The 23,961-nt window shown below is 38.1% G+C and overlaps 1 protein-coding gene across 1 annotated transcript in view; it reads left to right on the top strand.

Annotated features, from left to right (window-relative positions):
- The first annotated feature begins 3,855 nt into the window (after positions 1 to 3,855).
- The window catches only part of LOC111154331 (alpha kinase 1), a 116,993-nt gene continuing 96,887 nt past the window's right edge, over positions 3,856 to 23,961 (top strand). The window contains exons 1-2 of the mRNA XM_022513873.1: positions 3,856 to 4,036; positions 8,251 to 8,365. The gene's annotated coding sequence lies outside the window, so the exon portion shown is untranslated. The remainder of the gene's footprint in view (positions 4,037 to 8,250; positions 8,366 to 23,961) is intronic.

Genomic DNA, 23,961 nt, shown 5'->3' with positions numbered 1-23,961 from the left:
ATCTCCAGCCTTTAAAATTAAGTAAGACTTGGAAATGCTTTAAAAGCTATAAAGGACTGGTGTAGTAGATGTTATTAATAATATTAATGAAGAAAATGAAATGAAACAATTGCCAAAATTTAAGATGCTGAATATCATTTCATTTTTCTAGTAAGTAAGTATTCCTAGGCTATGGATTTAGGAAGAGATTAAAAGGAACCCTTCAGAGAAGTGGATACCCCAAAAGTCAGGCTAGGATTGTTTATCAAGGCAAAACAGAGGAAAACAGTAGGCAGGTATTTTGTTGATACAAAAAAAGAGGTATTTACTATTTGAAATATCAGTGATGACTCATTTAGTGTAAAAATAACATAAAATGCCCACAATCTAGTATATTTTTCCATGGAAAGATTCCATGGAAAGATATTTTTCCATGGAAAGATTCTTAAGAGTAGTTTTTGGATATTTTCAGTAGCCCATAATTAAGCAGATATACCTGAAAGCCTATTGTATTTCACTTAAGATCAAAAACAGAGGAAGCTAATTTGTGATAATACAATCACACCTTATAGGAAAAAAAAAAAAGAAAAACGTTGCTTGTTTGTGTTGCTTGCTAGTAATTGGGTTATATGAAACCCAACTTCTGTTCAATGCACTCTATGCCCATTGGATACACATTCATCCAAGCCTCCACTGCCCAGCTCAGATGCTCAGATTTGGGGTAACTGAGCTTAGGAGTGCCTCATTTCATGGCTGATGTTTTCTACCAACTGGTGAAAATACTCAAAATTACTTGAAATTTCTCATTTAACTCTTTTTCCATTATTCTCTAAATGGGAGACAAGTGGAAGCCCGAAGTGTTGGGATTGGGACAAAGGAAAGCTAGTGTGGACTTCTCTTCCTCCTCCCTATTGCTGGAGTCACGTGACTACAATTAACCCAAACAATTTAGATCTATGTGGAAAGATCTGCCAGATGCACTACTAAAGAAAAAAGCCAAAGTGCTGAACAAAGATGCTGCCATTTGTAGAAAGAACAACAAACCAAAAAAAACCTGTCTGTAAATGAATGAACTATCGGTGAAGAAATCCAAGGAACAGAATAATTAATCTGAGAAGAAGAATTTGGGGGAGAGAATGCAGAAGATCTATGTGGGGAGATATTTTTCATTATGTACTTTTTCATGCTGTTCAGAATTTTTCTTATTTGCATGCATTGTGGTTACACACTCAAAAAAAAAATCAGCTTTTAAAAGAAGAACCAAGTAAGAGGAATCTCCCAGGAGACAGGTTTCAATGCTCTAATGCCTCAGTATTTCTCATAAGATAGAAGACTACAATAGAATTCAGGTTCTCAAGAGAGTGGTCAGATGGTGAGATGAAAATTAAAGCCTGTAAAGGCAGGGTACTGGAAGGTGAAGGAGGAGGAGTCAGCCTGTTTGGGGCCATCTGTTCTGCTCCTCCCTGGAGGTAGTTGTGGGAAAGTTCTGTGGTAAGATAGCCCCCAACATACCCACCCACTGGTGTACGTAATTTATATAACCTCCTGCCCTTAAGTGTGAACAGAACCTGTGACTATGGTGGGATATCACTCCTACGACTAGGTTTCTAATCATTTGTCTTTGAGATAATCCAAAGGGAAATTATCTAGCTGGGCTGGACCTAATCACATAAATCCTTAAAAGGGACTGAGCCCTCCAGGAAGGCAGAGACATATGCCCATGTTAGCCAGGAACTGCCTATGGAGACCACGTGGCAAGGAACTATTGGTGGTATCTAAGAGGTAAGAGCGGTCCCTGGACAACAGCTTGCAAGAAAATGAGGACCTCAGTCCTACAACTAGAATTCTGCCAACAATCGGAATGAGCCTAGAAGGAGATCCAAGCCTTAGATTAGGATTGCAGCATTCTCAACTATAATGTGCCCAGACTTCTGACTGCTGGGAACAGAAATAACAGATGGGTGCTGAGGTTTTTTGTTTGTTTTCCTGTATCATAGAACCTTTATTGTTTTTTCTTCTAAATTTTTAAATATTACATAACATCCATCTTTTAGTTATGATACCAGTTACTGACATCTAAAATGTATCTTCGTGGAGCCCCTGGGTGGCTCAGTTGGTTGGGCACCCATTCTTGATTTTGGCTTAGGTCTTGGTCTCAGGGTAGTGAGATCGATCAGTGAATCAGGCTCCTTGGTGAGCAGGGTATCTCTTCATCCCTTTTCCTCCGCCTGCTTGTGTGCATGTGTATGTGCATGTCCTCTCTCTCTCTCTCTAAAAAAAATAAATAAATCTTTTTTAAAAATAAAACATATCTTCATTTACAAATATTTTATGTTTTGTCTATGGAACAGATTATTTAATGGGTGCTGCTTTATGCTGCTAAATTTGTGGTAATTTTTTAATATAACAATAGAACAGTCTACTAATAGAGTTTTTTTGTTAGAGGATCTCAGTGGATTATGAGAATCCCCAGTAGATCCAGTCCTAATAACACATTATGAGATCTAGAGGCTTTGTAAGCAGGGAAAAAAGGGTCATTTTTGGGGGGGTGCATAATTTCTACCTATCACATGTCCTCCAAACCAAATAACTTAATCTTTCCCTTGTTGAATCTAAACTTTGTCATATAGCACTCCTCACTGGTATAATTTTTAGGAAAAAACTAAAACAAAACCCAAAAACCTCACGTCTCCTTTAATATTATACTTACTTATTTACATTACATTTGTTAGTGCTTCTTATTAATTTTTAAAATCTAAGGAATCCTAGCATTCTAGCAAATAACATTTTATACTACTGAGAGATCAGAAGCTATACATTAAATAATGTATAACACAATACTTTTATTTTCTCATTTTTAAAAAAATATTTTATTTATTTGACAGAGAGAGATCACAAGTAGAAAGAAAGGCAGGCAGAGAAAGAGAGGGGGAAGCATGCTCCCCGCTGAGCAGAAAGCCCGATGCGGGGCTTGATCCCAGGACCCTGGGATCATGACCTGAGCTGAAGGCAGAGGCTTAACCCTCTGAGCCACCCAGGAGCCCCTTATTTTCTCATTTAAAAAAAGAAAACGTTGCCTTAGAGAAATGCCATACCTGGAATAAGTTCTCCATCTGGCCTCCATCTCTAGTTTTCTGTTTATGTTTACCATAATTGTGTGGCCAACTAAGTGCATAATTCAGGGGAAAAGGTTCCAGAGTTAACATTCTGGCCATTAACACCATGGAAATATCACTATTCCTTGCTGTTTGGTGGCCCTCAAGTTTATTATATATTGAATTATAGGATATAATAAAAGGGTAAAGTTAGTCTTCAGATCATCTTGCTCCAATCCAGAAGTAACTTCAGAAGTGTAACCCCTTCTGAACATGGGCTCCATGTGCACACTTTATGTAACCTAGGATGGAAAGACTTACCTAATCCAAGATGGACTCTCTATCTACGCTACTTAGTTATCTTCTTAGGATTTAAAAATATTCCTCCTGCTTTCTGCCACCACTTTACTGAATTTGTACTTGTTAAAGCGATCTTTGACCTACTTGCCAAGCCAGTGGACACTTTGTGTCCTCATCCTTTGTCACTTCCGGGCACCTTTTAGTACTGTTGACCACCCCCACTTTGAAATGGAGTCCTAACATGAGTTTGTTTTTTGATAATAGATGAAAAACAACGTCATGTTCATTGTTTCTTACTGACCTTCTTTTTCCTTGGCCCTCAGGCAACGGACTCCATCCTGACTTCATTCAAATAAGGAGTTTCCTTGCACTTTGTTTAAAAGAGGAAACTTCTCTGTAGTAATACAACTCCCAGAATACCTCTCACCAAAGCCATCCCTAAAGGGGTGTGTCTTACGGTGCAAAACTGCTGGAAGTCCGAGTTGAATTACACAATCAGATTCTGGGACAGTGACAGACTTTTTTCTTTCAAATTCCTACTTCCTGAAACCGAGGCTGTTTATGAGAAACAGTGTATTTCAGGGAGATTCCACTAAAATTAACCTTTTTCAGAGTCAGATTTGCTGGTCTTAAAAGTGTTTATCCTCTTCTTCGAGACAAAGGTGAGTATCAGCCTTTAAATGACAAAACACAGCAGATGTGGATACAAAAGATGGCATAATGTATAAGAAAGTATTTTTTCTGAACTGTGACCTTGTTTCTACTTCCTGATCTTGTCTACATTTAATAACTTTAAAACTCTAAGAATACTTGCACTTCCAAAAAACGCCACAGAAAGAGGGTGAGGGTTGGGAAGGGGAAGGAGCAACAAACTCTGGTTACTGGAGAAAGAAAAAAGGAACCTGTTTTTTAGAAGGTTTTTTGTTTTGTTTTGCTTTGTTTTTTATAGAAGGTTTTAGTAACAAAGTCCCTATGTCAGGTAGCTTGCTATTGAACATCTGGCTTTGTCACTGAATTGAGGTGTTTGATTAAAGTGTTAAAAGAGATGGGATTGGGACACCTGGGTGGCTCAGTCGGTTAAGCGGCTGCCTTTGGCTCAGGTCATGATCCCAGGGTCCTGGGGTCAAGCCCCACATTGGGCTTCCCTATTCAGCGGGGAGTCTGCTTCTGCCTCTGCCTGCCTCTCCCTCTGCTTGCTCTCGTCCTTTCTCTCTCTGTCGAATAAGTAAATAAAACCTTAAAAAAAAAAAGAGAGAGAGAGAGGTGGGATTACTTACATGAAAAATTAACCCCAGGACTTTTGCCTGGAGTACGTAGGTAATCATAACAGAAACTATCACTTGTACGATGACCTCAGTGATTTTGCCAGGAAACAGATAAGAGTGGAGAATTACTCTTTTTGTTTGGGAAGAACTGACGGGAATTCTGGGTGTGGTGAAGCATTATATAGACAGAAAGCAGCTAGAAAAATTAAATTACTTCATGCTTTATGCAAAGGAGTCTTTTCATTAACAAATTTTATCATTTGGAATTAGGGCTCTAAGACTCATTTGGAAAGCCACAAATTATGAGCTTTAGAATAGGTTGGGACTTGCAGGTGGGCAGAAAGGAGGGGATTTGTGTGGCAACATAATGGCACCACTGTAATATTTGCTTCTAGCTCCCTCTGCCTTTTCTTTTCGTTTTACTTAGTGCAGCTAGTGCTTTTATGAGAAGCAATCTCTGCTTTTGGCTGATACTTCATTGTTAAGAACCTTTTAAATTCCTTACACATAATCACTGCTGCTGTTCAAGTCTACACATGATACTTCAGCATAGTCTCCACGCTCCTTTGTTTCTCCTGTTTCCTCCTTTGCCTCGAATACATTTTTAGTATTGAACTATATAGAGCATTTGTAATTGTACTACGGGAGCTGTGCACCCCTATCTCCATGGGGTGTCAGCAGATTACATGTGTGGTGAGCACAATTTTGGGTAGGGCTGGGTGTAGGTTCACTTACCACCTGAGAGACACACCAGGCTTAACCAAATGCCAAGTCAAGTCTTTATATCCAGTGACCAAAATCATTTACTTCTCTCTTTCCACCTCCCCCTTCCAAACTCTGTCAACTTGCAGCCTTGAGAGAAACAAAGCACTTAAAAGTATTCTGGCAGTAATTTTACTTTCCACTTCAAATATCTTTTGAATTGGAGTTGAAGGAATTCAAGTTCTTCCCTAACAAGACACCAGAATTTTATAGTATCCTTCACTGGCATGAGTAATGTTAAGGTGGTTGGTGATGGGGGCAGCAAAAAATGTACAAAGAGTAGAGCAAGAGGCAGGACACAAAGTTTATTCACTCTCCAAGGGAAGACAAGGGTCGGATGTCAAGAGAGATGTCAGCCTGAGTTTCTATTAGATTGGGTTTTTTGAGGGATTTTAAAGGATGTGTGAGGGTTTCAGCTATGCCATGCGGGCGGGGTGTGTGTGACATGACTCTTGGCCAGGTAGAGCGGGAGGTGACAGGTATCTCCAGGAGCTCTCTCCAGGGCTTGTCCAGGATGTGCATTGTGGTCAGGCCAGAGAAGAGTATGTTTTGTAGTGGGGTCTGTTTTCTGAGAATAAAGGGTACCATGACATAGAAAAACAAAGTGAGGGCCAGGTATAAACACCTATGAGTTTTGTCTGTAACATTGGCTGGGGAGGGGGCTTTAAATAGATTCCTTTCCAGAAAGGAGCCAATAATTACTTTAAATATATATATATATATAATTATTTTTAGAGCCATATGTAAATCATGATGGATGTTATAAAATCTCACATGAAATAATACTGTATAATGAGCACACCTGGCATATTAAGCTCTAACAATCTCCCCTTGAGTCCTATGGGATCTAAATTTGGGTTTAGAACCTGGAATTTTCTTTAAGAATAAGTGCATTCATTTGAAAATATTTTCTGAAACTCTGTGGTTCCTCCCATTCCAAAAGAATTTCACTGACCCCTTTCCCTGAACACAGTACACTGACTACTTTTACTGTCCCTTAATCTATTTCAGAGGATGATGGCTTTTTAGCATAAAATGTTCATTGAAAATGCTTTCCTGAAATTTTAAGCACCTAAGTTTTGGAGAATTTTCATAAGAATGTGCTTTCAAACTTTTGATGTAAACTCATGCCATATTTTTGTTATTGTATCTGTTGCCTCTCTATATAGGGGAATCTGTTTCTTGTTATTGACAGTGATATCAATTTTTGCAGGACATTGTGGTTTCCTGTGTTTCTAGAGTTCTGTGAGATAGACAAATTAAAAAGTAAGAATATTATCTGGTGCCACCATTGTATGTGTAAGGAACAAAAAGAGATGATCATAGCTTTAATATCAGTTATGTATTAATACAGTTTTCTCGAAGTATGGTGTACAAACTACTGATTTCAGCTGGCACATATCCAAACTTCGAAAATTTGAGTTTTATCTTTGGTTTAATGTGAATTAAAACTATAATTAGCTCGGGACATCTAGGTGGCTCAGTCGGTTAAGCATCTGACTCTTGATTTTGGCTCAGGTCATGTTCTCAGGGTGGTGGGATGAATCCTAGTGTTAGGCTCTGCAGAGTCTCAGGGCAGAGTCTGCTTGCGATTCTCTCTCTCCTTCTGTCTCTGCCCGTCCCCCTGCTTGCATGTGCTCTCTCTAAATAAATAAATAATTTTAAAGACCAAATAATTAGCTCATAAAATTTATGATTTAATGAATATTATTGCTCAGGAAGATGTTAAGTGAAAAGAAAGTGAGGTGTTTACTACCGATTTTAAGGAAATGAGGAATTACTCTCACAGGTAATATGCAGATATGGTAAAAATTATGGAGGTGAAATGTAAATGGCTAAAGTTTTGGAAATATTGAACTAATGTGTTTGATAAGTGGATATTTTCTAAATCACTGTAGAAATTTGAACCCCACTGGTCCTTGATTATGCAGCTCAATTAATAATAACAATTTGTTAAATTTCATAATTACAGATATACAAAATAGCTGATAAAAAATGCTTTATCATTTTATCATATCTTCAGTCCTCATGAATTGCCATAAAATTGAAGGAATATAGAAGGTAACCAGTATTTTTTGAAACAAGAATCATAGAGAGGATAGGGGATCTGAGTGGCTCAGTCATTTGGGCAACCAACTCTTGATTTCCACTCAGGTCTTGATCTCAGGGTCATGGGACAGGCCCATGCTGGGTTCTGCACTCAGCGTGGAGCCTGCTTATGATTCTCTCCCTCTCCCTTTGCCCTTTCCCTGCCTCTCTCTCTCTGTATAAAATAAACAAATCTAAAAAAAAAAAAAAAATTGGGGAGAGGGTGAATCAACCCCAAATAAAAACTGTAGTTCTATTCTGCCTGTTTTCCCACACACTGATATCTTTGCAGGGCGGAGAGGGGTGGTGTGGGCTAAAGGGTGAGAGAGGAGGAGGGAACCATGAGCATCATCTAGGTCAAGGGTCATTAATGTATCATGAAGTATGCCAATGGTCCTTTAAAAAATGATCATATTGGTCATATCTTCTAGGGAATCCATTCTAGGGAGGATATAATTCTTAATATGGAGAAAATTCACAAAGATGTTTATCATAAAGGTATTTACGGTAACAACAAATTATAAGCATTCTTTTTTTTTTAATTTTTAAAATTTATTTTCAGCGTAACAGTATTCATTGTTTTTGCACCACACCCAGTGCTCCATGCAATCCGTGCCCTCTCCAATGCCCACCACCTGGTTCCCCCAACCTCCCACCCAAATTATAAGCATTCTAACAAAAGGGAAAGGTCAAGCAAATTATAGTACAGTAGTCCCTCATTTATCCATGGTTTTGCTTTGCACTGTTTCGGTTTCCTGCAGTCAACCCCCACCAGAAGCAGATGATCTTTGCTTCGTCACACGCCTGCATTGTTCACCTGACTTCATCTCTTCACACAGGCATTTTATCAGCTCACATCACCACAAGAGAAGAACGGTGAGTACAGTACAGGCATATCTTTTTTTATTGTGATTGCTTTATTGCACTTTACAGACACTGAGCTTTTTATAAACAGAAGGTTTATGGCAACCTTGCATGGGGCAAGTCTGCCGGTGCTGTTTTTCCAAGAACATTTGCTCACTTCATGTCTCAACGTCACATTTTGATAATTCTCTCAAATGCTTCCAACTTTGTTGTTATTGTTATGTGTGCTATGGTGATCTGTGATGAGTGATTACAACAACTTACGGAAGCTCCGATGACGATTAGCAGTTTCTAGCAATAAAGTATTTTTTCATTAAGCTATGTACATTTTTTAGACATAATGCTATTTCACACTTAACAGACTAAAGCATAGTATAAACGTAACTTTTATATGTACAGGGAAACCAAAAACGTTTATTTGACTCACTTTATTGCAATATTCACTTTATGGTGGTAGTCTAGAACTGAACCCAAAATATCTTCAAAGTATGCCTGTACAGGAGTGCCCGGGTGGCTCAGACGGTTAAACATGTGCCTTCGGCTCTGGTTGTGATCCCAGGGTTCTGGGATCGAGCCCTGCATTGAGCTCCCTGCTGGGCAGGGAGCCTGCTTCTCCTTCTTCTCCATACTTGTGTGCGCGCGTTCTCTCTCTCTCTCTCTCTCTCTCTCTTGCTACCTCTGTCACTATCTCTGTCTCTCTCTCAAAAAAAAAAAAAAAAAGGTATGCCTGTACAATAACGTATTTTGAGAGAGATACTACATTCACATATGTTTTATTACAGTATGTTGTTATTACTGTTTTCTTATTATGGCTGTTAATCTTTTCCTGTGCCTAATTTATAAATACATACTTTATGTATGTATATATGGAAAAAAAATACAGTTTATGTTGGGTTCAGTATGGCTTCAGGCATCCATGGTCTTGGAATGTATCCCACAAGGATGGAGGGGGAGGGCTATGGTATATCTGTAAAACAAGGTGAAGAATAGTACCAGCATAGAAAATACTGAGTGAAAAACAGATTCAGGATCAATTAACTATTATACTTACAACTACACAATTCATGTACAAAATATAGAAAGATATAAATTCACAAATATTCTAAAAGTGGCTGTTGTCTTACAGTGATAAATTAATTGTTCCTTTTCCTTTATCTATGTCTATATATTTATTTTTATATTGACTTTTCATATTACTATATAAAATAGTAATATATAATATATATAACATATAACATAATATATATAACATATATAATATATATATTATATAACATGCTTGTATTACTTTTTGACATAACTAATAGAATGTGTTAAATAAAACTATGCTGCTGCCTAGTTAAAAACAACTGTGCAGTCTTTGAAAAATAAATCTTACCTTTCCTTTATTTGGCATACAAATAACTAGCTGTCTGAAAAAGAGAGGATTGAGTCTCAGTGCTAGAGAGAATGGGCATAGAGAGTCAGAGAACATAGATGGACATACCCATTGAAATACTACTCTCGGTTGATTTTTCTGGCATTGATTGTTTCAGTCTCAACCATGGTTTTTACTGCAGTCAACTTATTCTTTTGAAGAAAGGAAAAAAGGAAGGAAAGAGGCAAGGAAACTTTACATGATATGCATGCTAATAATTTCCTAATTAGTTTCTCATTCTTTTGGATTCCCATAAGCTGGAGTTGTACATTTATGTCTATATGTGTTATACTTAACATTCATTGTTGCTATATCTTTGCATATACTCCTAGCACCCCTCAAAGTATATTGTGTCGTTGGCTTGCCCAGGAAACTTCGCTTAGAATCTTAACCCTAGCATATCTAGTTACTGTGATACATTCCCCATGAGTGCACTATAAGCACTAAAAAAATATGAAAAAATTTCAACAAAATTCGTCTGTTCATAAGTGTTTTTCTTTTCTATAAAAAAGAAAACGCTTAGGTCCTCATCACATGTCCTTTTATTTGACCACTTTTTTAGAAGAACTTAATCTCTGATTATAGTTTGGATACTGCAGCTCATCATTTTCCAAGATAACTGTATTCCTACCCAGAAATTTGCTTCCCTAAATCCTGCCCCGTGTTATTGTGAGGGATAATAAAATGTGAGTGAATAGCATCTCTTCCAAGATATTACTCAACCAGGTTTGATTCACATCTCCAAAAGTTGCAGGTTCTTTAATAAGAAATATTTGAAGCCTTTTGAGCCCAGATTCCCCCTGCCACCTCCCACCTCCCCTCTTCCCCAGTGGGCCAGAGAGGTGGGTGGAGGACACCAGGAACTAGGTGGAGCTTCTAAAGGCACAGCTTGCCAGGCAGCTAAGAAGCAGACAGAAACACCCCTACACAGTCAATTCCAGCCTGCAGGCTCCAGCCTCTCAATGTCGATGTGGCAAAGCACTTCACCTTTGTAGCTCTCCTTCAGGACTTTTTTTTTTTTTTAAGATTTTGTTTATTTATTGACAGAGAGAGACACAGGGTGAGAGGGAATACAAGCAGGGGGTGTGGGAGAGGGGGGAGGCAGGCTTCCCGCAGAGCAGGGAGCCCAATGCAGGGCTCGATCCCAGGACCCAGGGATCATGACCTGAGCCAAAGGCAGATGCTTAATGATTGAGCCACCCAGGCACCCCTCCTTCAGGACTTCTGGAAACATATTCTTTAAGTATATATCCACTCAGTAAAATGACCTCTCATTACTTTACTCAAATCCAAAGGTGATTTTTAGACTTCATTTTTCTCTGTCTTTGCAATTTTGACACTGTTGACTTGTATTTTCTTTTTTGGTTTCCATATCACTGTGCATTTCTGACTTCTTTCCTACTTCTCTGGCTGCACTTCCTTTTTATATGCTCTTTCTCTGCCCACGTCATATACTGCATTGTGCTCTCTGCCTCCTCTCTCTCTTGCGTGTTCACATTGGATGAATGCCTGTTGCTGCACTTGTACCAGTTTTCACTAAAGGTCCTGCGGTTCTTCTTCCAGAGTTCTGGACTCACATCCAGGTGTAAAATTCTATTAGTAAGTATCTGTATTCTACATCCCACAGGCATCTCACATCAAACATTTTCAACACTGGATTTATTTACCACCTCCATGAATATTTTTTTATATTGATATCTGGCACTAAAAACCATGTACTTGCTCAAGCTAAACACGTGGGGCTCTCCTAGACCCCTTACTTCTTAATCAATAATATCTAATCAATTTTGAAGTGACCTAATTCCATTTCTTAAATGTCTTTGGAAACTACCCGTATCTGCGTATTCCTGGTTTAGGCCCTCAAGATCACACAGTATATCCTGATCTCCTCAGCCTCTAGCCTTTGTCCTGTTGGACAAGATATTTCCAAGGGCCCAGAGCATTCTTCTACCCAAGAACTTTTTTGCAGTAACCATTTTGGAAAACTAAGTCTATACCTTTTATCTCTGAATTCCCATTACCTAACCCAATGCATGACACATTGTAGATACCCAATATGGATTTGTTATAAAAGTAAAATTTCATGGATTCCTACTTCTCTGCCCTATTTCTTTTGTTTAAATGAGACTTACCACAACTTAAAGCTCTCTAGCTCACAAAGGACATCGTTTTTCTCCAGAATTAAATTTTTTTAAAAAATCCATCAACTCAACACTTGAAGAATTACATCTGCTTTCCCACACACACATAATGATGTCTACTCAACTAGAGGCAGTAGAAGGTTGAGACATTTGACAAGTTGTGAACCCTGCCAAATGTGTCTTCTAATTTTTTTTTAATCTGATAATAGCTCTTTTGTGTGAGATGACATACTTGTCAGACAAGATTTTCCTCATCTGTGTCTATAGTAGCTACGGAGGTGTCCGCCCTTCAAGGAGGTTCTGGCCCTACTCCAGTCTCTTCCATCCTGCTCTATCTGCATCATGCCTGTCCTAGACACAATATGAGGGACCGTTCCCTTAGATAAGGTGTGATAAAGGTGAATACACCACTGACGAAGTTTGGTTACTGGGATTCATCATTTGTGTTAGGTGGGATTAAAGAGGGAGGCAGAGAGGTGAGACTCTCTAGTTCTAAAGTAAGGCTGAAAGAAAAGCAGAAGATTATACATGCAAAAAGCATCCCTAACTTAACCATATGACTTGAGTGGAAAGGGAGTGTCACTAATATATGTACAGTGTCACAATGTTTGGTTAAATCACTTCTGACTACACCTAGCTACCTCAATTGAGAGGCAAAAATCAGACTGCTCAGTAATTGTCAAAGAATACTTAGTTTAATTTTTAAAACTTACACTTTTAAATACTTTATTATAAATATGAAGATATATGTATATATAATAAAATATTTATATAAACATAACTATGCAAAGAAACAATAATATCAAAATGTTTATAGTGCTTATGTCTTAGTGGTACTTTGGGTAATTCTTATTTTCCTTTTTACCACATTTTTTTCTCCACATTTTAAAATAACATCATTTTGTGCTCATTAAATGAAATGTTTCAAAAAATCTAGATCTTTAGGGGCACCTGGGTGGCTTAGTGGGTTAAAGCCTCTACCTTCAGCTCGGTTCATGATCCCAGGGTCCTGGGATTGAGCCCCACATTGGGCTCTCTGCTCGGCAGGGAGCCTGCTTCCCCCTCTCTCTCTGCCTGCCTCTCTGCCTGCTTGTGATCTGCATCTGTCAAATAAATAAATAAAATCCTAAAAAAAAAAATTTAGATCTTTAAAAATACATCAGAGGTGGTGGCTTAGATGGTTAAAAATACATCAGAGACCACTATGGTACGATCTTCAAGATTTTCATGACTTAAATACGTTGTGATGGAGGCTACTGGAAGACATCCAGTAGACTGGTAGTACCTTTCACTTGCAAGCCAGAAGCTGCCATGTATGAAAAAGCAAGTTACAGTGAAAGAAAAGAAAAGCACTAATTATTATGCAACATAGATTACAGAAGTCTTACAATATCTCAACATGGTCTTTCCCCAGATCACAGTTGTCAAGGAAAAGCTTTTTGACCACAGCTGCACATATACAATGTGTGAAAGTCTGAGGGAACAAGAAGGAGTTAGGGAGTTCCCCCTGGCCAAGTTTTCTCCAAAAGATATATCCCTTCAGGGAGGGGCGCCTGGGTGGCTCAGTGGGTTAAAGCCTCTGCCTTCGGCTCAGGTCATGATCCCAGGGTCCTGGGATCGAGCCCCGCATCGAGCTCTCTGCTCGGCGGGGAGCCTGCTTCCTCCTCTCTCTCTGCCTGCCTCTCTGCCTACTTGTGATCTCTGTCTGTCAAATAAATAAATAAAATCTTAAAAAAAAAAAAAGATATATCCCTTCAGGGAGGGGAAAAAAAAAAGAGTGGGGTGGGGGGACAAACCATAAGAGACTCTTAATGGTAGAGAACAAACTGAGGATTGATGAAAGGCAGTGGGTCGGGGGATGGACTAGATGAGTGATGGGTAATGAAGGAGGGCACTTGTTATGATGAACACTGGGTATTGTATGTAAGTGATGAATCACTGAATTCTATTCCTGAAACCAATATTGCACTGTACGTTAACTAACTAGAATTTAAATAAGAATTTGTAAGAAAAAAAAAAATATATATATCCCTTCAGGTCACCCTATCTCTTCAGGTCACCCTATCCCATTCAGCCTGTTCTGAATGCACAGCTCAACTAAGACCTGACCCTTTATTTCACTTTCCCGGAAAGGTAGAGACCTTAGCTGAGACCCTTTTGGAGTTCAAAGTGGACATGTTGAGAATGTGATGCTTACTGGGTATCCAAGTGCAGATATCCAATAAACAGTTGGAAATATGCATCTGAAAATTTTAAGAGAGAAGTTTGGGACTCGGGAACATGAGTTTCCTCTATTCTCTTATCTAGATGTTTCAAGGAGCAATCATGCAACAATGCCTATGACATAATGCAGGAAATAAAGAGTAGAGATTATCCCTTATTCTGTTCATTCTCTTCTTATAATAAAGTCCTCTGTGTTCAGTATTATTTTAAACTAGAAAGTTCTAAATTAGAAATGGATCAGAATCTATGAAAATCTATTTGGGGTGTTTTCATATGAGGCTTTTGAATTAATTCCTTTTCCTCATTATATAGCTACACATAGTCATTGTAGAAATTATGAAAAGAAGGGGAAAATAATTGAAAAGTATCACTGAGAGCCAAGACTCTTAATATTTTGGTGTATTTTTTTCTGATTATGTTTCTGCCATTTTAAAAAATTATGGTGAGGTGCACATAAAGTTTGCCATCATAATCACTTTAAGTGTACAGTAGAGTGGTGCTAATTTACATTCACACTCTCGTACCCCATCACTCTCATCTATCCACAGAATTCTTTTCATCTTGCAAAACTGAAACTCTGTACCATCAAACCATAGTTTCTCATTCCCTCCCTTCGCTCTACCCTTGCAAACACCATTCTACTGTCTGTCACTATGAATTTGATGACTCGAGGTACCTTCATGTAAGTAGCGTCTTGCAACATTTGTCTTTTAGTGACTGGCTTATTTCACTTTGTATAATGTCCTCAAATAGCATGTGTCAAAATTTCCTTTTTAAGGCTGAATAATATTCCATTTATGTATATACCACATTTTGTTTATTTATCTGTTGATGGGGCCATAAGTTCCTTCTACCTTTTGGTTACTGTAAATAGTGCTGTTATGAACATGGAATACAGATGTCCCTGAAAGTTCCTGCTTAGGGTTATTTTGGACATGTTCTCAGAAGTGGGATTCCTGGATCATATGATAATTCTATTTTTAATTTTTCTGGAAATACCATGTCTTCCATAGCAGTTGTACCATTTTCTGTTCCCACCAACAGTGCACTAAGATTCCAATTTTCCACATCCTGGCCAATACTTCTTTTCTTTTCTGTCTTTTTTCTTTCTTTCTTTCTTTCTTTCTTTGTCATGTAGCCATCCCTGTGGGTGTGAAGTGGTTTCTCATCATGATTTTTATTTGCATTCCCTATTAGTGATAATGAGCATCTTTTCATGGGCTTATTGACCATTTGTATATCTTCTTTCAAGAAATGCCTATTCAAGCCCTTTGCTATTGATTAAATTAGTTTGTTTGTATTTTTACTGTTGAGTGGTATGAATTCTTTATATATTCTGGATATTAACTCTTTATCAGATAAATGATTGGCAAATATTTTTCTATTCCATGGGTTTCCTTTTCACTCTGTTTAATATGACCTTTGATGCACAGAAGTTTTTAAAATTTTATGTAGTTCTATTTATTTGGGTTTTTTGTTTGTTTGTTTCTTATCTGTGCTTTTGAGATCATACCCAAGAAATCACTGCAAAATTCAGTATCATAAAGATTTTCCTCTGTTTTTTTTCTAAGGCTTTTATAGTTTTAGGCTCTATGTTTTTGAGGTTTTTTTTTTAAGATTTTTATTTATTTATTTGACAGAGATCACAAGCAGGCAGAGAGGCAGGCAAGAGAGAGGAGGGGAAGCAGGCTCCCTGCTGAGCAGAGAGCCTGATGTGGGGCTCCATCCCAGGACCCTGGGATCATGACCTGAGCCGAAGGCAGAGGCTTTAACCCACTGAGCCACCCAGGCGCCCGGAGTTGGTTTTTTTAATGGTGTAAGGTAAGGGTCCAAATTTATTCTTTTGCACATGCATATCCAGTTTTTCCAGTGCCATTTATTGAAAAGATTGTTCTTTCCCCCATTGAATGGTCTTGACATCCTTTTCAAAAATCATTTGACCATATAATGAAGGTTTATTTCTGGGCTATCTCTGCTATTTCATTGGTCTGGATATCTGTCTTTATGCCAGTACCACACACTGTTTTGACAAGTGTAGCTTTGTAGAAAGTTTTAGAATTAAGAAGTGAGAGATCTCCAACATTGTTCTTCTTTTTCAACATTGTTTTGGCTATTTGGCTATTCAGCATTTTTTGAGATTTTATATGAATTTTAGGATGGATTTTTTTCTATTTCTGGAAAAAACTTTATTGATCTTCATTGACTTTTTTAAACATAACAGCTATCACACTGTGTAGACAATGTTATATTCTGCTTTTCTTCCTTCACATTATATTTATCTTATTATTAAAAATAAACATTACTTCTTAGGGCACCTAAATGGCTTAGTTAAGTGATCGACTCTTGATTCCAGCTCAGGTCGAGATCTCAGGCCTGTGAGATCAAGGCCAGCATCTGGGCCTGCAATGGGTGTGGCGTCTGCTTAAGATTCCCTTTCTCCTTCTCCCTCTGCCCCTCCCCACTCTTGAAAAAAATAAAAAACAAATAAAAATAAATAACCATAACTTCTTTTAATTTAAATACTTTGTAAACATACTTTACAATGACTACATAAAGGAAAATGTACAAATGAAAGTATAACTGAAAGATTAGAAAAATTTATGCCTCAAATTATGTGACTTGTATATGCATTAGATACTATAAACATAGAAGTGGGAAAAATTTGATTCAACATTGTAATTCTTATATTATTTTTGACCAACTACAATTCTGGGATTCATTTATTTACTTAGCAAACTTTACTGAGTCTTTATAGTTTTTCAAGCCCTGGAAACCTAGACATAAATTCGATATGATCTTCACCCTCTGCGGAAGGGAACAAATATTAAATTTTGTGAAAATCTAGTATGTGTCATGAGTTTTCACTTTCTATTTTAATGTTTGCCTTAATCTAATGGGGAAGTGGTGTTAATCCCATTTAGAGATGGGGAAAATAATGTTCGTTTCAGAAAGGCTGAAGCCACCTGTTGGAGGTGACACAGAGTAAGTGGCAGGGCTGGGACACAGCTCAGGGCTAACTGCTTCCAAAGCTCATGCCCTTTTCCCTCTCCCTAGTTGCCTTTTGGCACTTACGACCTTGAACAAGAGACAATACATACAGCTAAATGTAACATGAACAGAATGCTGTTATAGCTATTAATTGTGCTGGAAGGGAGTCAACAAGGGCTTTAGAGAAATAGCATTATAATTTAAGACTTCAAACCTGAGAGTTTCATTAGCTACAATGGGGAGAGCAGCATTCACTGATTCATCCATTCACAAACCTGCACTGAGCTTCTACTGTGTGCTAGTCCCACAGGTAGCTCCAGCTGTGCTCCAAAGACTTGAAAGAGAATGAGTGTGACACTGACCACCCTCAGGAGTCAGTCTCTTGGGAGACTAGTAGGTAACTGACAAATGACAGAGCCTTGCGCCAAGTTCTGCCACAGAGTCAAATACAGAGTGCTGGGGGCCACCCTTCCAGGGTACTCAGGCCAGAAGCTATGATGTGTTGCAGGTGTGCTGAGCACGGCAGACTGGATTCTCCATGCCAAGTTCAGATGCTTGCACTTGATTTGATAGGCAGCAGCAAGTCAGCAGACATTTTTAAGCAGGGGAGTGACAAGGTTAATTATGATTTTAAAAAGCTATCTGGCAGCGTGTGAAGTACAGAGTGTAGAAACATGGGAAGAGACAGGTGGCAGGACAACCCGTCTGGAGGCTAACGGTGCCAACTAGAGATGGAGAGGACCCCGTCCAGATAACAACAGAAGAGACTAGGAGAGTAGAGACCATATTTATAAGAAGATGGCAGAAATCATGGACTGTAGGATGTATAGCGAGAATCAAGAGAACAGAATATACAAAAGCTTCAGGTCATATATATGTTCAGAACCACTGCATTGTTTACAAGTGAAGGACTCATTCAGCATTTTATAAATAAGTAATGAATTCTCTTTGAATTATCAGTACTCATTTTAAATATTTAGTCATTCTAAAACACTAATAGTTTAATATTTGTTTTTTTCTCCCAAGCAGTTTACACATAGCCTGCAACGCTATTTACACTGTTAATTCTGTTAGCAAACTCTTCCTACATGGATAATATAAGTGAACTTTTTATCGTTGTGATATTGAAACATAAATTTTGAGAAAATGGATTAGAGAATTTTTTTCTATAATGAAATTCAAAAGATTAATGGACTTTTTTCTGAAATGCGGTTCAGAAAAGGTCAGAAATGGTCAGGTAAATAATATGCAACACTATTTTAATGTTTCACAAAAGTTTTCCATTTTTTTGGTCATTACTAAGTCTTGTAATTTATTTGGTTCTTTTTCGTTTTGTAGAGCCACATTTGTTTTCATTAATAAGCAAAGATATACATCCGGTTAAAAGTGGAATCTCTTGCGCCTGTGCTGTTATGTGTGACCAGAAGAGGGCGGCAGTGAGGCACTACAAAGAACGAACAGGCCCTTAAATTGCAGAGGCAATTACCACCATCCTGTAAATGACCTAAACATCCGTTTGGGCTGACATCTTAATCAACTGATTCATTTTCTGAGCCAGAGACTATGACATAAATATTGTCACAGAATTTTCAGAACACAGATGATGTCCTTATAATGCAACAGAGTAATAATTTTGTGGAAATTTCTGTTAAGATTGATGACCATTAACACTGAGACATATTCTGAAAATTTTACATCAGAAGGGAAAAGATTAGAGGATGGATTAAAAGTAAACATGTTATTTCTTGTTCAAGAGCATAGGCAGAGAATTTAATAGTTTACAAAGACAATAAAAGGAATCTTATTTACTTTGAACATTGCAGATACTCCTGAAATAAAAAGAAATATTTCCAATTTATCAAATATATGGTAAGCAAGGCATAGGATTAAGCAACTAAGAGATTCAGTAAATATCTCCTCTTATAATCAATTACTGAAAACAAATATATTTTGAGTACCTCATATGTGCTAGGAATTACTCCAGGCTATAGAAGGGAATAAAACAGACACAGGCCCTGCCCTATTGCAGCATATATTACAGTGGGGAAGAAAAACATTAAGCAAAACCACAATTAATTCCTAGTTTTACAACTAAGAAAAAAAATGAAAACCAGTCTACCACAGGGCCCCAAGTAAACTAGTTTACTTTCATTCTCAAAATTGGAAATTAAATAAAATTTAAAATGGGACTTAAGAACAACTCATTTGAAGTTCTTAATACCAATTTATATTATGTATTTCCCTTAACAACAAATAAAATGGGTAAGGAGGAATTTACATGTTGATAAAAATATCATCGCGTAAGAGTTTTTGGGTAGTTGATATACGGCAATAAAACACTGTCAATTAAGTGTCATAAAATGCCGCAAGCCTTCTCTGGTGGCCTGAATTTGATTAAACACCATGTCAATCATCAGGCTGGCTCCAGCTACAACTGAGAATCTGTCCTCACTTGATCCGCTCTAAATCCTAGGTCCCAAACCTGGAGAACATTTATGCAAATAGAATCCCCTACCTCCTCTTTTTCATTCATCTTCATTGGCATCTCTGACATCCCGGATTTCCAGTTTTCCCAGGCTATGAGCCCACTTGTAGGCCCTCCAGCCTTTCTCTGAGCAGCAACCCATTGGCTCAAAAGGTTATCTATATTTTTAAACGCACTTTCGACTTTTGTTATGTTCCTTCCCTCCACTGTATACCCTTTCCAGATGTGGGTTGACTGAGACAGCCAGCCCCTCAGCTGACTCTGATGGGATCCATTACTGATGAACCATAGCTGGGCCCTCACTGATTCTTTTATTCATCCTTAATTGATTGTCTTTCTAATTCTGTACAGTCCCTGTTTCAATCCAGGATCCCCCTTTTCAAGCTAAACTCACTCCTCCCACCCTACCTCGCAGATCTCCATCTGTTTGACTTAGGATACTGGGTTATCTACGTTTAACTCTCAAATTTTCTCCTTCCCTTCTGCCTCACAGAGACAACGTTCTCCCTTATATCTAAGCCATCTCCTTCTGACTTCTTAAACCAACCCCTTTTTAACTTGTCTTGTGATTTTTCTCATCATATTCCCTCTTTCATCTTTTTTTCTTTTCTTTCTCTCTCTGTTCCTCTTTCTTTCTTCCCTTTTCTCTCTCCCCCCCCTTTTTTTTTTGCCTTCTGACATCTTCTTTGCCTACACACATGTTCAAATCTAATGATTTTTATGAAATATTCATTTCTCCTGAGACCGTATTCCACCTTTCTCCTTCCCTTAACAGCAGTGCCTCTCAGAGTAGGAGTCTGTATTTATCCCTTTCACTTCCTTGTTTAACACTTTTGCATCCATTTCTTCTGGTCTTCCCTCTTCTGAAATGTCTACTTATGTGATCAACGAGAACTTTACCATCACTTGATCTAGTCATCTCTTCTTAGTGGCTACTCTGGGTCTTCCTGTGGAACTTGATGCCTATTGTCATGTCTCCACTGTCTTTGTTCTCACATTTCTAGCTGTTTCTTTGGAGGCCATTATATTATTATCTGGCTCCCGGGTAGAGGCATTCTCTAAAAGGCCACGTCTTCTTCAGATTCTACCTTTGCTTCTTTTAATCTAGTGTAATAACTTCTATTATTGCCAAACCCTGCCCTTGTGGATGCACCCCAAATTCCTCTTCAGTCCTAATCTTTCTCCTTAGTTTGACTCACATTTCCCACCTCTTACAGAGAGCTTCATTTCTCTACAGGATTCATGGGTACATCAAACAGATTGACCTGAACTCATCATCTCTCAGTAGTGCTCCATGCACCCTAGACTACGAACCAGCTGATTCTGATCATGATCTGTGAGGCCCTTCCTCTTGCTCTTTGTTCCTCACCCCACCCCATCCATCTGAAATGCATCTCTTTGTACCACTCTCCTTTTCCCCAAACCCTGCCTGTCCCATTCCATTCTTCAGTTTAGTTCATATTTGGCCTTCTTAACAAACACTAGCTTAACTGACTCTCCCCATCCCCATTTTTCATCCATTCTTTGCTTGGAAGTCAACTACACCTGATCCCCATCACTCTTATATTTGAGATACACATTTGTGTTTGTCATCTCTATTAAGCCCTGAGGCCTGAAACTGTTGAAACTGTGTCTTATTGATCTTTATATCCCCTATAGGACCTGACACATAGGAGAAGCCCTAGAAATTTCGGTTAACTTGCATTATTGGAACGAAAGTTTCACAAACCTTAATTTTTTCAAAGATTTTATTTATTTATTTGACAGAGATATAAAGAACACAAGTAGGTAGAATGGCAGGCAGAGGGAGAGGGAGAACTAGGCTCTCCTCTGAGCAGGGCACTTGACATGAGGCTTGATCCCAGGACCCCAAGATCATGACCTGAGCTGAAGGCAGATGCTTAACTGACTGAGCCACCCAGGTACCCCACAAACCTTAATTTTTTTTAAGAATTGTGAAGAACACGATATTTTTAATATGCAGGCTACACATTTGGGAGACTATAGGAAGTTAAAAAAAGCAAATTTACATCAAATACGGTTGACATTCTTGTCTCTGTCCTACTTAAGTTAAGGCAGATTTCTAGAGCATTACATAAAATTTCACTTTGTAAGGGAGTTTTTTTTAGGAGTGAAGAAATTCCTGGAAATTAAGATTAAGTTTCAAGCTCTGGGATTTTATTTAACTAGCTTTAAAGTTAATAAATTGACCTGCTACTGTTTCATGGATACTGACAAAAGACATGAGACTCTTGGGTCAAAGACAGAGGATGTTATTATTCAAGAGCACAGCAAGAAGCATGAGCATCATGTAGACATCAGTTTCTCATGTCCTCCAAGTCACTAAGGAGTGACACTGAGCAGTCCAGGTGAATGTGGGTAGGTTTGTGTTGCAGCCAATGAACATGGATCTTGAGGAAGCTACTGCTTTTATAACAAACCTGTTCTTGTTCCAGAGGGAGACATTACCTCATCCCTCAAGGTTGCTACAAATACAAACCTGATTAATTGCCCAGGAGAGGAGGAATTTGGTAGGTATTCTTGACACACTCAGCAAGAACTTGTAGTGATGCCCACAGACCATGGTGGACGGCCTCTCCCAAAAGCATTCTGTGAGAATAAGACTTTTGGTTATCTTAGTGCATCAGAGGGACTTAATAAATATTTGTTGAATCAAATTAATTAATTAGTGAGAAGAAGCGAAACCACAGAGGAATTTAAAAAGTCAAAAAGAGTGAATCCCTAAGGGAACAGTTCTAGATTTCAGATCTGATTCAGATCTAGATTCAGATCTGATTAGGAGGAAAAGTCAGAAAGAGGAATGAGAACTAAGACCACATGACTTTATAACAAATAAAATTTCTAAAAACTTTACATCATGGGAAGTGGGAAGGACTCATGTACAAAGCAATCAGATTAAGTCCCAACAACCTAAGACAATGCCTGTAGCTTGTATTAGTATTACAGTAACTACAGTCCTTTGTATCTGCAGTGTCTTGCCACACACTAAACTTCATTAAAAGTTTGGATACTATGTTCATTTAGGAAATGTTAGCACTCATTTCTTAAAATGGTGAATTGAACTACAAATCAAAGTAGATTATGCTAATGAATTTGATCAGAATTAAATACTCACTTTGAAAGTTGCAGTCGAACAAAAGAAATATCTTAAAATCCCATGATTCTTTTTTTAATTGAAGAATAATTAACATACAACATTATATTAGTTTCAGGTGTACAAGGTATTGATTCAACAATTCTACATATTCCTTAGTGCTTGCCACAATATGTGTAGCTACCATCTGTTACCATACCAAGTGATTACAATATTATTGACTGAATTCCCTATACTGTACTTTTCATCTCTATGACTCATTTATTTTATAGCTGGAAGTTTGTACCTCTTAATTCCATTTATCTATTTTGCCCACCCCCCCCACCCACTTGCCCTCTGGCAACCACCACTTTTTCCTCTGTATTTAAGAGTTTGATTTTATTTGTTTTTTCATTTGTTTTGTTTTTTCTGGATTGCACATATAAGTGAAATCATTGGGCATTTGTCTTTTTCTATCTGACTTTTTCACTTAGCATAATATCTACCTGGTCCATCTTTTGTTGCAAATGGCAAGATCTCATTCTTTTTTATGGCTGAGTAATATTCTGTTACATATACCACAATTTCTTTATCCATTCATCTATCAGTGGACACTTGAGTTGCTTCCATATCTTGGCTATTGTAAATATCGCTGCCAGTAGACATAGGAGTACATATATCTTTATGCATTAGTGTTTTCATTTTCCCAGTAGTGAATTATTAGATCATACGGTATTTCAATTTTTTTTTTTAAGATTTTATTTGACAGAGTGAGAAATCGTAAGCAGGCAGAGAGGCAGGCAGAGAGAGTGGGGGAAGGAGGCTCCCAGCCGAGCAGAGAGCCTGATGTGGGGCTTGATCCCAGGACCCAGAGACCATGACCTGAGCCGAAGGCAGAGGCTTAACCCACTGAGCCACCCAGGTGCCCCTCAATTTTTAATTTTTTGAAAAACCACCATATGTTTTCCACAGTAGTAGCACCAATTTACATTCCCACCGACAAAGCATGAGGGGTCCCTTTTCTCCACATCTTCATCAATACTTGTTATTTCTTGTCTTTTTGATCCTAGCCATTCTGACTGGTATGAGGTGGTATCTCATTGTGGTTTGATTTGCATTTTCCTGATGATTAATGATGCTGAGCATCTTTTCATGTGTCTTGGCCACCTGGATGTCTTCTTTGGAAAAATGTCTATTTAGGATCTCTTCCCATTTTTTAACTGAATTGTTTGTGTTTTTTTTGGTGTTGAGTTGTATAAG

The sequence above is a fragment of the Enhydra lutris genome, unplaced genomic scaffold (genome assembly GCF_002288905.1).
Source record: "Enhydra lutris kenyoni isolate GAN:26980312 unplaced genomic scaffold, ASM228890v2 scaffoldscaffold3, whole genome shotgun sequence".
NCBI classification, from domain to species: domain Eukaryota; kingdom Metazoa; phylum Chordata; class Mammalia; order Carnivora; family Mustelidae; genus Enhydra; species Enhydra lutris.
This window is presented reverse-complemented; position numbering and strand designations above follow the sequence as displayed.